Source organism: Mauremys mutica, chromosome 1, assembly GCF_020497125.1.
Source record: "Mauremys mutica isolate MM-2020 ecotype Southern chromosome 1, ASM2049712v1, whole genome shotgun sequence".
In the NCBI taxonomy this organism is placed as follows: Eukaryota; Metazoa; Chordata; order Testudines; family Geoemydidae; genus Mauremys; species Mauremys mutica.
In genome coordinates this window covers 203,457,533-203,472,422 of record NC_059072.1, presented here as the reverse complement: position 1 = coordinate 203,472,422, position 14,890 = coordinate 203,457,533, and positions in this window count along the sequence as shown.

Below are 14,890 nucleotides of genomic sequence, written 5' to 3'. Positions count from 1 at the left end.
ATAGTCCATTCATCCAATCCATACTTTTTTAACTTGCTGGCAAGAATACTGTGGGAGACCATATCAAAAGCTTTGCTAAAGTCAAGATATATCACATCCACCGCTTTCCCCATATCCACAGAGCCAGTTATCTCATCATAGAAGACAATCAGGTTGATCAGGCATAACTTTCCCTTGGTGAATCCATGTTGGCTGTTCCTGATCACCTTCTGAACTCCTCCAAGTGCTTCAAAATGGATCCCTTGAGGACCTGCTCCATGATTTTGTCAGGGACTGAACTGAGGCTGACCAGTCTGTTGTTCCCTCAAGTTCTCTTTCTTCCCTTTTTAAAATATAGGCACTATATTTGCATTTTTCCTATCATCTAGGACCTCCCCCAATCACCACACATTTTCAAAGATAATGGCCAATGGCTCTGCAATCACATCAGCCAACTCCCTCAACACCCTTGGATGCATTAGATCTGGACCCATGGACTTGTGCACATCCAGCTTTTCTAAATAGTCCTTAACCCGTTCTTTCACCAATGAGGGTCCTCCCCATACTGTGTTGCCCCGTGCAGCAGTCTGGGACTGACCTTGTCTGTGAAGACCGAGGCAAAAAAACCATGGACTACTTCAGCTTTTTCCATATCATCTGTTACTATGTTGCCTCATTCAGTAAGGGTCCCACATTTTCCCTGACCTTCTTCTTGTTGCTAACATACCTGAAGAAACCCTTCTTGTTACTCTTCACATCCCTTGCTAGCTGCAACTCCAATTGTGATTTGGCCTTTGTAACAGGGTCCCTGCAGGGCCCTCCTGGCTCCTGCCCCCACTGGGCTGAGAAAGTCACACAAATTTGGGTGCAGCGCTCACCTGGTGCTTTTATTTACAGGCTGTGCTCCCACCACCTTTCCACCATACACATAGTCCCCTTCTTACAGTCCACCAGCAGGAGAGAGGGGACAACCTCTCTCCCTCTCTGCCTTGCCTTTACTGCAACTTCCCTCTTTCCAGCTCCTCCCAGTAGCTTCCCTCCCCTGGGGTTTTTATCCAGCCCCAGCCTGATAAGGCAGCAGCTGTTCCAGCTTCCCTAATCAGGGCCAGGTGATCTACCCAGCTCCAATTCATCTCCCTTAATTGGAGCTGGAGTGACTGAGGGTTGGCTAAGCAGTTTTCTGCTCAGCACCCTGTCACACCCTTCCTGGTTACACCCCTGCATGCTCTAGCAATATTTTTATACTTCTCCCTAGTCATCTGTCCAAATTTCCACTTCTTGTAAGCTTCCTTTTTGAGTTTAAGCTCACCAAAGATTTCACTGTTAAGCCAAGCTGGTCGCTTGCCATATTTGCCATTCTTTCTGCACTTCAGGATGGTTTGTTCTTGCGCCCTCAATAAGGCTTCTTTAAAATACAGCCAGCTCTCCTGGACTCCTTTCCCCCTCATATTAGCTTCCCAGGGGATCCTGCCCATCAGTTCCCTGAGGGAGTCTAAGTCTGCTTTTCTGAAGTCCAGGGTCCGTATTTTGCTACTCTCCTTTCTTCCTTTTGTCAGGATCAGAACTCAACCATCTCATGGTCCCTGCTGCCCAGGTTGCCACCCACTTCTACTTCCCTTACCAATTCTTCTCTGTTTGTAAGCAGCAAGTCAAGAGGAGCACAGCCCCTATTTGGTTCCTCCAGCACTTGTACCAGGAAGTTGTCCCCAACGCTCTCCAAAAACTCCTGGATTGTCTGTGCACTGCTATTTTGCTCTCCCAGCAGATGTCAGGGTGATTGAAGTCCCCCATTAAAACCAAGGCCTGTGATCTGGAAATTTCAGTTAGTTGTCCGAAGAAAGCCTTGTCTACCTCATCCTTCTGATCTGGTGGTCTATAGCACACACCCACCATGACTTCACCCTTGTTGCTCTCACCTCTAAACTTAACTAAAAGACTCTCAACAGGCTTTTCTTCAGTTTCTTCAGATTCTGTGGCCTGCATTGTGCTGGAGGTCAGACTAGATGATCATAATGGTCCCTTCTGACCTTAAAGTCTATGAGTCTATGAGTTTCAAACTGGAGCTCTGAGCAATCATGCTGCTCTCTTACATACAATGCAACTCCTCCACCTTTCCTCCCATACCTGTCCTTCCTGAACAGTTTATACCCATCCATGACAGTGCTCCAGTCATGTGAACTGCCCCACCAAGTTTCTGTTATTCCAATCACGTCATAGTTCCTTGATTGTGCCCGGACTTCCAATTCTTCCTGCTTGTTTCCTAGGCTTCTTGCGTTCGTGTACATGCACCTAAGATAACTAGACGAGTTCCCTACTTTCTCAGTATGAATCAGGAGGTTACCCATCTTGTACCCTTCTCCTTATGCAGCTAGTCAAATACTTAGCCAGCTGGAGTAACTATAGATTTTGACTTCATGAGTGTTCTGTCCTGTGCTGACTATGGGAAGTTCTATGAAGGCAAGGAGCATCACATGACACACTGGCAAATTCCTTCTCAGCCCCAGGGCACCCACTGCATTTATGCCAATATAGAGGGTACAACAGCAGCTTTAGCCCAGACAAAGGGCAAATTTGTTAACTGCTCTATCTTCTGCTGTGTCCTTAGATTAATCACAAATTGGTTGGCTCCTTTTCCCTAACAGAAAACTTTCCGCTAATATATTCTCTCTTCAGCTACATAGTGTTGATTGAGCAAGATAACCATGGCACTTGCACTCTCCTTCCAATTTCCCTCTTCCCTCTCCAAGGCTTGTTATTCAATAGAGCTGAGCAAAAAAAATCAGAATTTCATGGGAAATGTTGATATTTTAACATTTCCCCTCCCCCAAATTGGGAGGAAAAGTTGAAATATTGCATTTATTTTTTTTTTAAATGAAATATTTTAAAACAATCTATTTGGAAGTGGTGAAACATTCCAATTCAAGTCAGTTCAACCACTGTAATTCCTTAGATTGACACACTGTCTCATGAGAGTTGAAATTTGGGTCTGGTTCCCCCATTTTCTCTTATGCCACAAAGGCAAGAACAACCATGAACATATTTGATCCCCAACACTGTTTAAATAGGATTATTTTTGTAGCACAGATGGTGCCAAAAACTTCAGGTGATCCACAATACTGAGGAAGTGGGATCATATTACTCCATCTTGCTCCAGGAAGTGAGACAATAATGAACCCATCCATCATCATTTAAAACCTGTTTTCTATCTGTCTTCTACTCCAACCTGGAGTGACCTTCCTGGTTGTCAAAGCTCTCTATGGACTCACTCCATCCCTTACTTCTGGCACTGTATCCATCTACAGCATACCATTGCCCACTCATGGCACTGTTCTGTGGCCCCTCTGCTGGGGAGACAGGTGAAAGACATCCCGTGCACAGTTGACCTTCCTTTAAAATGGTGGGAGTCAACAAGGATACATACATGTGCATGCTGGAGTACCCCTGCTGATCTGAATCTCTTCCCTACCTGGGTGTCTTTCTTTGAGTTAATACTGTAATTTTGTTATGACTTTCAGGGCTAGTGACAAGTCAGGTAAACAAAGAGTTCTGTTAGACAAACATCTCAAAATAGCCTCAGGGCTTTTACCTCTTGCAAACTCCTTTTTCAACCCAGATGCCAAAAGCCCAAAGCAGAAAATCTGCCTTCCTTGTGTGTATATCAGGGGAGATTGCTATCTCTAAAACATGCCACTGTGCATAGCATGCATTTAATCCACAAAAGGCTAGGAACTGTACAGTCTCAATTCATAAATGGAGTCGCTCTCCTTCTCTCTGAGCCTTCAAGGGGCTCAAAAGAAAATTGCTGGTCTGTGACCTACTGAAGCTGGATACCATAGGATATCTAAGTCACTGCCCAGTTAGAACAAACTTTTTCAATATAAAATGGATCAGCATCACAGTACAGCAGAGATCAGAAATTGGAGACTAGCTTTGCTGACCAAGAACACTGAAGGCTAGCTAATGTCCTTGCACAATAACTGCAAGATTTGCTTAAGTAGAGAGAGGAATGGGGACCAGGGATTTCTGCCAGAAGATTGCTAACAAAGGCTGCTGTTTCTAACAATCCCTAGGGCTTTTCTCATTGTCTGCTCTAGGAAAAATCAGATGTAATTAGCTACTAATGGAGCTTTATTTGTGGTAGCAGTGGTAGAAGACATGGCATGGGAGATTTTACTACTGTCTAACCCTATTCAGAATAGGGAGGTAGGGGTCAGGGAATAAGAGTAATTGAGAATGAATTATTATTTGACAGCATGATTGGGACTAGACTAAATGGTGGTAAAAACACCTTTAGACTAGAGCTTCCACCATTTTTATCACTGATGGAGCTATGCAGTTCTGAATTTCCCCATCTACACACTGGGACACCACAGCCTCAGCTAGGGCAAGTAAGCTGATTTATTCCAGCTGAGGACCTGACCCATTGTGCAAAGTTTTAGCTATTGCAAGAGGAAACGATTCCTTGATGCATGCCATCTCTATAATTGGGGAATGTACGCAACTGGGAAACACCTAGGCTTTTCTTCATTTCTTATGAGGAAACTGAGGCATTTGTCAGCCAAATATTTGTTTTTGTGAATGAAGAGGAAGTAGAGGTGTTTATTCATCAAAGGAAACAGGAGGGCTCAGCTGCTTCTCAGAGTCATTGTCTGAGTGTTTTGCATTTACACAGAGAATAGGCCTGCCATGCTCTCATCCTGTTTCCATTACTACATAGGAAGTTATCATCTTTCATTCTGTTAATACACGTTGCGACTGCAAAACTTAACATCTCATACATATTGCGATGCATGTTTTGAGTTAAAAGTTTTCTTTTTTCTTTATGTCTGATCTTTGAATGATGCTGCCAGAAAGAGCCATAGCAAAAGTTAATTTTTTTTTTAGCCATTATGTATAGCTCATTCCCCCACTGGCTGCATGTTTGATTCTACTTTGGGAATGGAACCCACTAGAAAACCTCTTTTTCTAATGGCCTGAGCCAACATCCATTGCAGGTAATGGAAAGACTCTCTTGCCTTCAATGGGCATTCTGCTCTTTATAGATTCTTATACTGCCCTCATCCCCACACTATCTGAGTGCTTTCCAGTACTGCATTAAGTGACATGATTAATATCTATCACGTGGTTCATTCTTGTTCTGATCCTCTCCCCGGGAGACTACTGGGTATGCAGTGGAATGTTTTGATTTGGTAGGTTTGGGTTTTTTCTTATACACACCCTGCTCTGTGTTTATGTTAGAGAAGGCAAGGTCAAAGGAGTGCATCTTGTACTTGGAACGGAAGGTGGTGAGGTCTGTCATGGGCCTTAGTTCCTGTGGGAGTTAGTTCCACAGTCTTGGACTGGCCTCTGAAAAAGCTCTGTCTCTCGCACAGACTGGCTTTATCTTTATGGAAGAAAGTTCATTGTACCTGAGGAGTGAAGTTGTCAACCACAGTCAGCATTCCAGAGCTTTAGGTCATCTTTTAAATATGCCAGGCCCAGGCCATTAAGCATCTTGGAAATAAGGACCAAGACTTTGACTCGATATTCTATGGAAAGCCAATGAAGAGAGTTGAGGACAGGTCTGATGTGCTCATGATAATCCATCTTGCTGAGGAGATATGCTGCAGTATTCTGTACTAGGTGGAGTTTTCTAAGAGCTGATGGCTTCATTCCCAGGTATAATTGATTGCTGTAGTCCAAACAGCAGGTGATAATGGCTTCTATAACCCAGACCAAGTCATCATTCATCAGGATGGGATGCAATCTCCTAGCCATCCAGCAATCGTAGAAAGAGTTATTTGTGGTTCCTGTCATGTGAGAGCTCAGTGTCAGTGAGGAATCCAGGAGCCTCCTAAACTATGGACTGAATTGACCAGTTGTGGCTGTGTTCCTTCATCCAAAGGAGACTGCACCATAGCTACAACCTCTTCAAAGTGCTTTCCTCTGCCCACCAGCATAATCTTCATTTTGCATGGGTTTGGGATTGGATTGGGTTTGAAAAGAAACCTGGACCTGCCTGGTTATGCCTGCCTAGCTAATTCTGAAGAACAGTTCTTGCAGCAGAATGCTGGTATCTCAAGGAATGTAGATTAAAAAATACAAAAAAACAAAAAAAACAACTGAGGTTTATTTTGTAAGAATTTTTCTGGACTAATACTCCTTTGGCAATTATCAGCATGGAGTGATAGCAGAATGGAAAAGGTATAGTATGTGCAATATTATAGTCATGTTGTTGAATTAGGATAATTTATTGGAGATCAGTCTCTGTCCCTCTAACATTGGAATGAAAAACCCTCCAGCAGTTCAGAGCTCTAGGAGAGCACTTTAAGCTGCTGTAGATTTCATTTTCTTGTTCCTCCCTGGCCTACCCCTGCCCCGAAACACTGTGAGCAACAATGCTCCTCACAGAGCTGTACCCAGAGCTGTGCTGCTCAGGTGCAATGCACACTCTGCCTTGGGTCCTCAAGTCCTACATCTACCCACCCCTGTACAGTAGATCCAGGCTATTTCCCCCATGGATGGGGCCCTTTGCAACTATGGAAGAAACAGTGCTTATTTCCACAGCCCTCTATGAGCCTGATCCAATGCCCTTTGACATCATAAGAGTATTTTCACTGACTGCAATGAGCTTTGGACTTTCATATGAGCAGGGAACTCTGGGGGCCCCTTGTATTTATCTCTTTACATAGGTATTACACGGTACATCAAATATTATTTTCTGCCATCTTTCCTAGTGGGACTCATTAATTTTTGCCCAACCCCACAAAGCATTTCTAGGACAACAGTCTTCAAATTTGTAAAAAGTTGTAATAAAGAGACCCTCACTCTGCCTCAGCCCTTTGCTCCAGTGATTGCACCCCCACTCTGCTGTGCCCCAATTTCCCCAGCCCCTTGCTCCGGTGACTGACCCCTGCCATGCCCCGATTGGGCAGCTGGGCAGGTTCCATGTCAGCTCCTCCCAGCCCAGCTCTGCAAGCGGCAGGTGAGTCCCAGGGGATGGGGGAGCAAGCCTCAGGGGTGGGGGTGGAGTGAGTGACAGGTGGGGTGGGGGCGGGGCCTTGGAGGAAGGGGTGGGGCCTTGGGGGAAGGGGTGTTCAGTTTTCAGGGATTAAAACGTTGGCAACCCTAGTTCAAACTGGATACTCCAGGGACCAACAGACAAAAGATTTTTTGAAAAATAGCTTAGTTTTAAACAGTCTCAGGACCTGCTTCCTGATCCATGGAGGGCCCCAAGCTTTAGGGAAGTGTTGGAAAGATTTGGCTTACTGAAACCCCATAAAAGACTGGGTGCTAGTTCTGAGCTGAGGCTGTGATGAACTTGTGACCACAAAAGGGATCCCTTTTGAGGATTTGAAGGACTCATGTGCCAGAGCCCATGTTGGAGACAGCTGGGGTGAGCTCTGGTAATATTACCAGCATACATGTAGGTTCTTTAATTGTTTTTAATAAGCTTTCTCTATAGTGCTTTTTCCTTAAGAATAAAATAGGCTTGCATAGGAAGTATGTGTGATAACTTATAACTGTTGGCAATTACACTGTGTACTGTCTGGGAGCAATCAGAAGCAATCAGGCTTGTCTAGGCAAACTATCTTTTGCTGGGAATAACACACTAAAGGCAGAGAACTGTTCAGCCTGGGAATTCTCCCGTCAGAAGGAAGAGAGATGTGGGTCTGCATCCAAGAGAGGTGATGACCAGGGGAGCTGGAGGCCTGAGAGTGGGTGCCCTTGCTGAACCATTAAAGGGAAATACAGGTACAGGTGCCCTGAACTGTGACAGGTAGGACACGAAATAATCAGCTTAGTCTGCAGCAAGGGAGATTTAGGTTGGATATTAGGAAAACTTTTGAACTATAAGGACAATTAAGTACTGGAATAGGTTACCAAAGGAGGTTGTGGAATCCCAGTCACTGGAGGTTTAAGAACAGGGTGGTTAGACAAACACCTGTCAGGGAAGGTCTAGGTACTTGGTCCTGCCTCGGCATGGAGGAGACAGACTAAGTGGACTCTTGAGGTCCCTTCCAGCCCTATATTTGTATGATACTAATCAAAATATGTTTGAATAGTGGCCCATTTATATCTTAGGATCAAATCATGTTCAGCTCGACTCTGTCCCCATCAATGGAACTACTCATGCAAGTAAAGCAAGCAGGATTTGGTCCTTGAACAGAAGTCATCCCAGTAAATTGCACAGTTCCATAAAGCTCATTGCTCACGCTGGCCAAGGTCAGCATGTTACACTCTTCACTGAGTTAAAGAGCTTTCGTTAAAAAAGCTTCTTAGAGTAAATATGAGAGTTATACTTTGGGGATTCATGAAACGGTAAAGAAATAAGGGAGCTGCATTTACAGTCCGTAGCTCAAAAGGCAACAGTCGCTATCTCGACTCTGAAAAATTATCTCTGTGTTAACAAAACTAAAGGAAATTGACTTGGATTCGGCTTTGTTTGTAATCTACAATGACAAAGTGGGTTAAAATCCCTAGGAAAGCAAATGCTAAACCTAGTCCACTTTTCTGGGAACCCAGAACCATGCACCATGCAAATTCATGAAGCTGCAATAGAGATGTAGGCTGCAGATGGTGTGGATGTGGGGAGCAGAGGGTGCTGGCTGCAAGGAGGGTCCCTGAGCTACCCCACCAACAAAGAGCAAGTTAAGTCAGTAAGCAGGAGGCGGGAGAGTGTTTATTGTTAATAAAGGACAAGGGAGGAGGAGTGCTGAAAAACTGCCCATAAAGCTTTCACAGTTACCAGGTAGACTGTGCCTGTGAGCCTTCCTGGTCTCTCAGTGCACACACCTCTAGATCTCAGGCCTTGGGTTGTCTCCTCTCTTGGGATGGAATGACATGATTCCCCACTCTCAGACCAGGAGCTGGGTTGCAGTCCCCTGGGTCTCAACTGTGATCACCTCAGCAGGTCTGGATTATGCAATTCCATTCCCCTGAGGCAATAACAGTGGTCATTAGTGACCAAACAGCCTCGTTAAAGGAAAGAATCATTTATTTAGAACAAAAGCATTTCAGAGAAAGTATATCTTAAAAACAATAAAGCCTATTGTACACATATCTAATTCTTCCCTAAGGCTTACCACTCCCTGGATCTAGGAGGCCCAATTCCTTCAGACTCCTCCACACAGCCCTGTCTGTGCCAGCCTGTCTGGCTAGATGGCTGCTCACAAGCGACTCCTCTTTTCCCCTTCAGGAAGTGCTTTTTAACTCTTCAGTCTCCATTTGTTCTCCAGCCTCCTAGTTCAGGCAAAACACGGTTTACAGGGTGTTGGAGACTCAAGCTAACAGCTTGACCCATTGTTTTTCTAGAGTGCACCTATATCAGTGTTGGGCAACCTGTGGCCCGTCAGGGTAATCTGCTGGAGGGTGCGAGACAGTTTGTTTACATTGCCTGTGTGCAGGCACGGCAGGCCGTAGCTCCCAGTGGTCGCGGTTCACTGTTCCTGGCCAATGGGAGCTGCAGGAAGTGGGGGCCAGCACATCCCTGCGTCCCATGCTGCTTCCTGCAGCTCCCATTGGCCAGGAACAGCGAACCACGGCCACTGGGAGCTGTGGGCGGCCATGACTGTGGACAGGCAATGTAAACACTCTTGCGGCCTGCCAGTGGCTTACCCTGACGTGCCACATGTGGCCCACGGGCCACAGATTGCCCACCAGTGACCTAGATGGTCTTCACTAGGAAGCCGTTATGTTGCCTCCCTGTTTATTCTTCCCACAGCCCCTACTGCATTCAATAAATATGCTACTACCCCACTATAAATTATACAGTCTCCCTCAATAACTAGGCTACATATCACTATTCTCAAATGCTTACCTAGCAGGTTCAACAGTATTCATAACAGTGATATGTATCAGCTCCACTTCTGTCACAGAGTGACAGAGGCATCAGTAGTCCTTTACACAAGAGGGTAAAGAGTTGCATTAAGGGACTATAGGTGGGAAGGTTTTACTGCATGTGCCAAACATAATATAGTCTTTTATACTTGTGCTCAAAGGTTGGTTATAATTTGATAGATTATATGAATTCTTTAAACTATGCGGAGTTTACTTTTACACATTTTTCATTATCAAAGCAAAACGCCTGCCAACCCTGAAGAGTAGTGTTATGTATCCACAATGCACAGGCTTTTAACCACAGTAGAGTTTGTTCCAGTCATGCTCCAGTTACTGAACTATTTCCTGTTTATTTTCCACTGTAACGCAAAACTAGGCACATAAGTGGTAGTTACCAACTTCTAGCTCAGGTCACGGGGGGACCTAATCATTTGGACCTTGTAATGGGATTGCTACTCACTGCTGGTGTGCCACCTCATGACTCATCTGGGGATTAGCTCGCTACTGGTCAGACACCCCTTTCTGCGGTCACTCTGCCTATTGTCTCCATCTCACCCTCCAGGTCTGGATATTCTTCTTCTTTGTGACTTGACCCTTTGGCCAGGGCATTTAATTGTCCCCTTCCAGAAGGTCTGTCAGCGTTTCTCTGGAGAAGCTGTTCCTCTGCCTTTCCAAGAAGTCCTCCGTTCTAAATCCAAAGCTGTGCCACATACTCAGTGGTTGGTAGAGGAACCCAGACCCACGAATTACCCCAGGTTCCAGCCCACACACCCTATGCTCCGCAACTATGGTTCTACTGACTCCCAGACCTGGTTGTTAGTTCCCTGGGCTCTGTCCTACCCCCTCTTTCTTTCCTCTGGCACCTCTGGGTTTAGCACCCACCCAAGCTTCCTCCGCTCCCTGTGGCTGCTCCCCCCTCCGGCTTTGTGTCAGACCCTGTAATCTGTAACAAACCTCCCTCCTGTCAGGGAGTGACTGCAGATTATTTCCCCCTGCAGCCTCCTTCTGGTCTCAGCTTCTTCGCTTTATAGAAGTCCCACCTGTTCCTGCCCAGGTGAGCTTCATCCTTAATAAAATATTATTGATCCCTGGCTCCCTTCCAGATTCAGCCTAGGTGGTTAATTGGCCCATCTAGCCTACCTTCATCCCTTCAGGAAGTTGTACGGTGAATATCCCCATCACAGACCCTTTCAACTTTCTGTTCACTTGCGAAGGCTATAGTGCAGACACTTTCATCTAGACCACTTCATTCATTAGCTTTTCCTTGAATGCCAATTGAAACAGAATCCTGAAAGTCTCCATTTGGTATAGTATACCCCAGGGATCGGCAACCTTTGGCACACAGCCCATCAGGGAAATCTGCTGGCGGGCTGGGACAGTTTGTTTACAGGCAGCATCTGCAGATTCGGCTGTTCCGCAACTCCCATTGTCCTGGAACGATGAATCACGGCCAATGGGAGCTGCGATCGTCAGAACCTGTACGCTGCAGGTAAGCAAGCCATTCCGGCCCGCCAGCGGATTTCCCTGATGGGCCGCGTGCCAAAGGTTGCCGATCCTTGCTATACACTGATGTTCATGAGAATGTGACGTTTTCTCTCAGTGCAACACAGCATCTCCTCAAATGTAACAACCAAGTAATGTGACTCCAGACAGCAGTCCCCTACTTGGGCCTGAGCCTGCAAGATTCTGAATGCCTCCTGTGAGGTGCTGAGTCACCTTGCCTCTGACTGAACCAGAGACTAGTACAGTAATTCATTCAACCACCTGTGGGAGGTTGTACCAGGCTGCAGGAGGCCCTCACCAACTGATCTCAGGAACAACAGCTTCTCCTGTGGCCAATATTTAGCATGCACAGCTGAAATTGCTTCATAGGTCTTCATACCCTTTCTCTTCAGGCATGTGGATAAAATATGATAGGCATAGAGACAAATTCTGCGCTGAGGCTCACTAAAGGCTTGTACAGAATGTAATTCAGCCCCATACAGGTGCTGTGCTGGCCAACCGGGGAAATTTTCAAGCCTACTTCATTAACACCATTTTTATACCAGGCCCTATGTGTAGAGAAGCTATACTGTGACAAGGTCAGCGTTGCTGTTGGTTGGTTAATCACTATGGTTTGTTTCGCTTAGGGATAGAAGGAGGTTGTAAAGCCAGTTCAGGTATGTCTATACATGATGCAGTCACATCTTTGATTGCAGTGTAAATATATCCTCAGCATCCAGGTTCAGTTTCCATTCTGCCACCAACTTCCTGTGTGACCGTGGGCAAGTCACTGTGCGTCAGGTCCTCAGCTGAAAATTGGAGCTGATAATCCTTCTTTTTGTCATCCCTTTGGTGGTCTTGTCCATTTGGACTGTAAACTCTTGGGTGTGTATGTTTAAAGCAAGTGGAAGCAGCTGCAGCCAATGATGTAGAGTCATGAAAGCGACTGGTTTCCGCCCTGTGCACCAATACTGACATGGGGAAGGACATAAAAATATTTAGTATTTGTAAATGTCTCTTGACTTTTAAGCCAATCTTCTGATTTTTGTGGTGTGAGTCCTGGTTTTTGAGTGTATATCAGGGATCGGCAACCTTTGGCATGCGGCCCGCCAGGGTAAGCCCCCTGGTGGGCCAGGCTGGTTTGTTTACCTGCCATGTCCACAGGTTCGGCCGATCGCGCCTCCCACTGGCCACAGTTCACTGCTCCAGGCCAATGGGGGCTGCGGGAAGTGGTGCGGGCCGAGGGATGTGCTACCTGCCATGTGCCAAAGGTTGCAGATCCCTGCTGTATATATTGGGTCATAGCAAAACTTCACTAAGATTTTAAACAACTGTAAGATGCTCCGGCTGTATTTGTACTCTGTGCATGGAATATGCAAATACAATATAATCATTTTAAAGGCAAAAGGTTTGGATCCTTTCCCTTTTGGCTAAGTAGTGAAAGTAATGGAAAATTGATGCTATGCACTGCACAGATAAAAGCGCAAACCAATTTGCTAATGGCAGCATCAGCTTGTGACATGAAGCATATCAGGTGGGAAGGTCTAGTACATATTTCAAATGAAGTTGCTCGTCTGCATGCAGGATTTGTTGTTCCTGCCAAAACATACATTTACTGCATAAGATAGGAGGGGGCCAAGGTAGGCACTTTTAAGGACAGAATCTACTTTTGAATTAAACTATTCCAGGATATTGAGGAAAGGTTGTCTAAGAAGGACCTGAACTTGTAAGCAACTGAGCAACCCCAGGATGTAGAGCATCCTTGACTCAGACTGAAGTCAATGGGAGTTAAGGGATCCCAGCACCCCCTGGTGTTGCTCAGCACCTTGCAGGATCAAGCTCTAAATAAGTAATAATGCATATTTATGTGCATAACAAGACATGGGCCTGAACCCAGAATCTCTTTTGAATTTCCAGGGACTTCACATCCAGTTCTCAAATCCAAATCTGCTTCTATGGTTCTAGTTCCAGACTGGGTTTAGAAACACAAGGGTTGTGTATTGCAGCTCCAGGGCCTGACTTGGCAAAGTGCTGGAGTCATACCATTGAAATTCATGGATGTTGAGAGTATGCAGCATTGCACTGAAAGTACTCAGGACCCTGCAGGGTCATGACCCAGACTCATCGGGGACTGAAATCTCATAAGCACAGCTTTCCTGGTAAGGAATCTCATCAGATGAACATATGCAATCGCCGCTCCCTCAACTATGAAAGTGTACTTTAGCCCTGAGTCAGCCTTGAACCACAATGCCTGTCTGAACTCCATCCAGATTCAAACACTGCTTCTTCACCCATTCAGAACACCAAAGAATTCTAAAGCTGAATTTTGGAATTCTCCGTGGTATGTTATAATCCACATGGAACAGAGTGTGGGTAAAACAAGCACGTAGTAGTATTTGGTTACTGAGGCCCAGATTTTGATGCCTTTACTCACACTGAGTAATAGTTTACTCTCTGGGCAACACCACTGATGTCAATGGACCTACTCATTGTGAGTAAGAGTGGCAGAATCTGGCCTTTAATTTATTGCCTGTAGCTTCCTGATCCTGGAGTCAGAGAGTTCAGAATATGTGAAAAAGGAAGAGCAAATATGGAGCTCTGTGCAGGCAGTTTCCAGGTCACAGCAGAAATGTTTACTCAAAACCTGAAACATTAAACCTGGGAAAAGAGCGAGAGTATCTGCTATTTCCATCTGAGATTCCAATACTGAGTTGCTCCCCACAGGGAGAATTTGCCCTTACAGTGTCTGGTAGAACAGTTCAAAATAGGTGAAATTCACCTCTGTGCAGAGCGCCTGCACAAAGGCTTTCCCACTGCTTAAGAGTCCCATTTAGCCCTATTTTCAGGGCTTAAAAAGGGGGATAGGCCTCTTGCAGGCAGTTTGCGGCTCAGAGATTATTTCACCCAATGAAATGTGCGCTACCTAAAACCTACCTCATGCTTCCACAACATTTGGCAAAAATGCAGGAACCTGCGGGAAATGATACTGTGGAAATTGTATGCACCATGTGCATTTTTGCTTAGCTACCATGTCAGTGAGGGACTTCATGTAGCAAACACAATTTGCCTAAAAAGTCCTTGCCTATTTTCTAGGGGCCCAGTCACACTCCCATGGAAGTCAGTGGGAGACCTTGCATTGACTTCTATGGGAGCTGGATTAAGCTATATCTCCCTGGGAGTGATTTTTCCTCCATTAGCTGGTTTACAGGTAATTTGCTAGCAATCCAAGCTACATGTTACCCTGAAAAAACAGAAATTTCACATTTCAGATAAGATTGCACCATAACAAGTCACTACTGGATAGAGAACAGGGGCGGGAAGAAAACTGCAGACAAAGGAAATGGCAGATGAGCCTATTAGCTAGTTATTTAGGGCTGATCTTTCTCCATGTTTTGCAGCAAAGGGGCATGGAGAAGGAATATTTCAGTCCTTGGCTTTGTAAGTCTGAAGAGTAATGCAAAATATTCATCTGCTGAGCTATTGGATGCATGTTAGAGTTTGGGATTTAGGCCAGGCTCTCCTAAGCATCAAAAGTTGATTCAGAAAAAGAGCGAGAAAACACATTATGAACTCTATTCAACTAAGCACAATTCCTAGCAACAGTGACTAG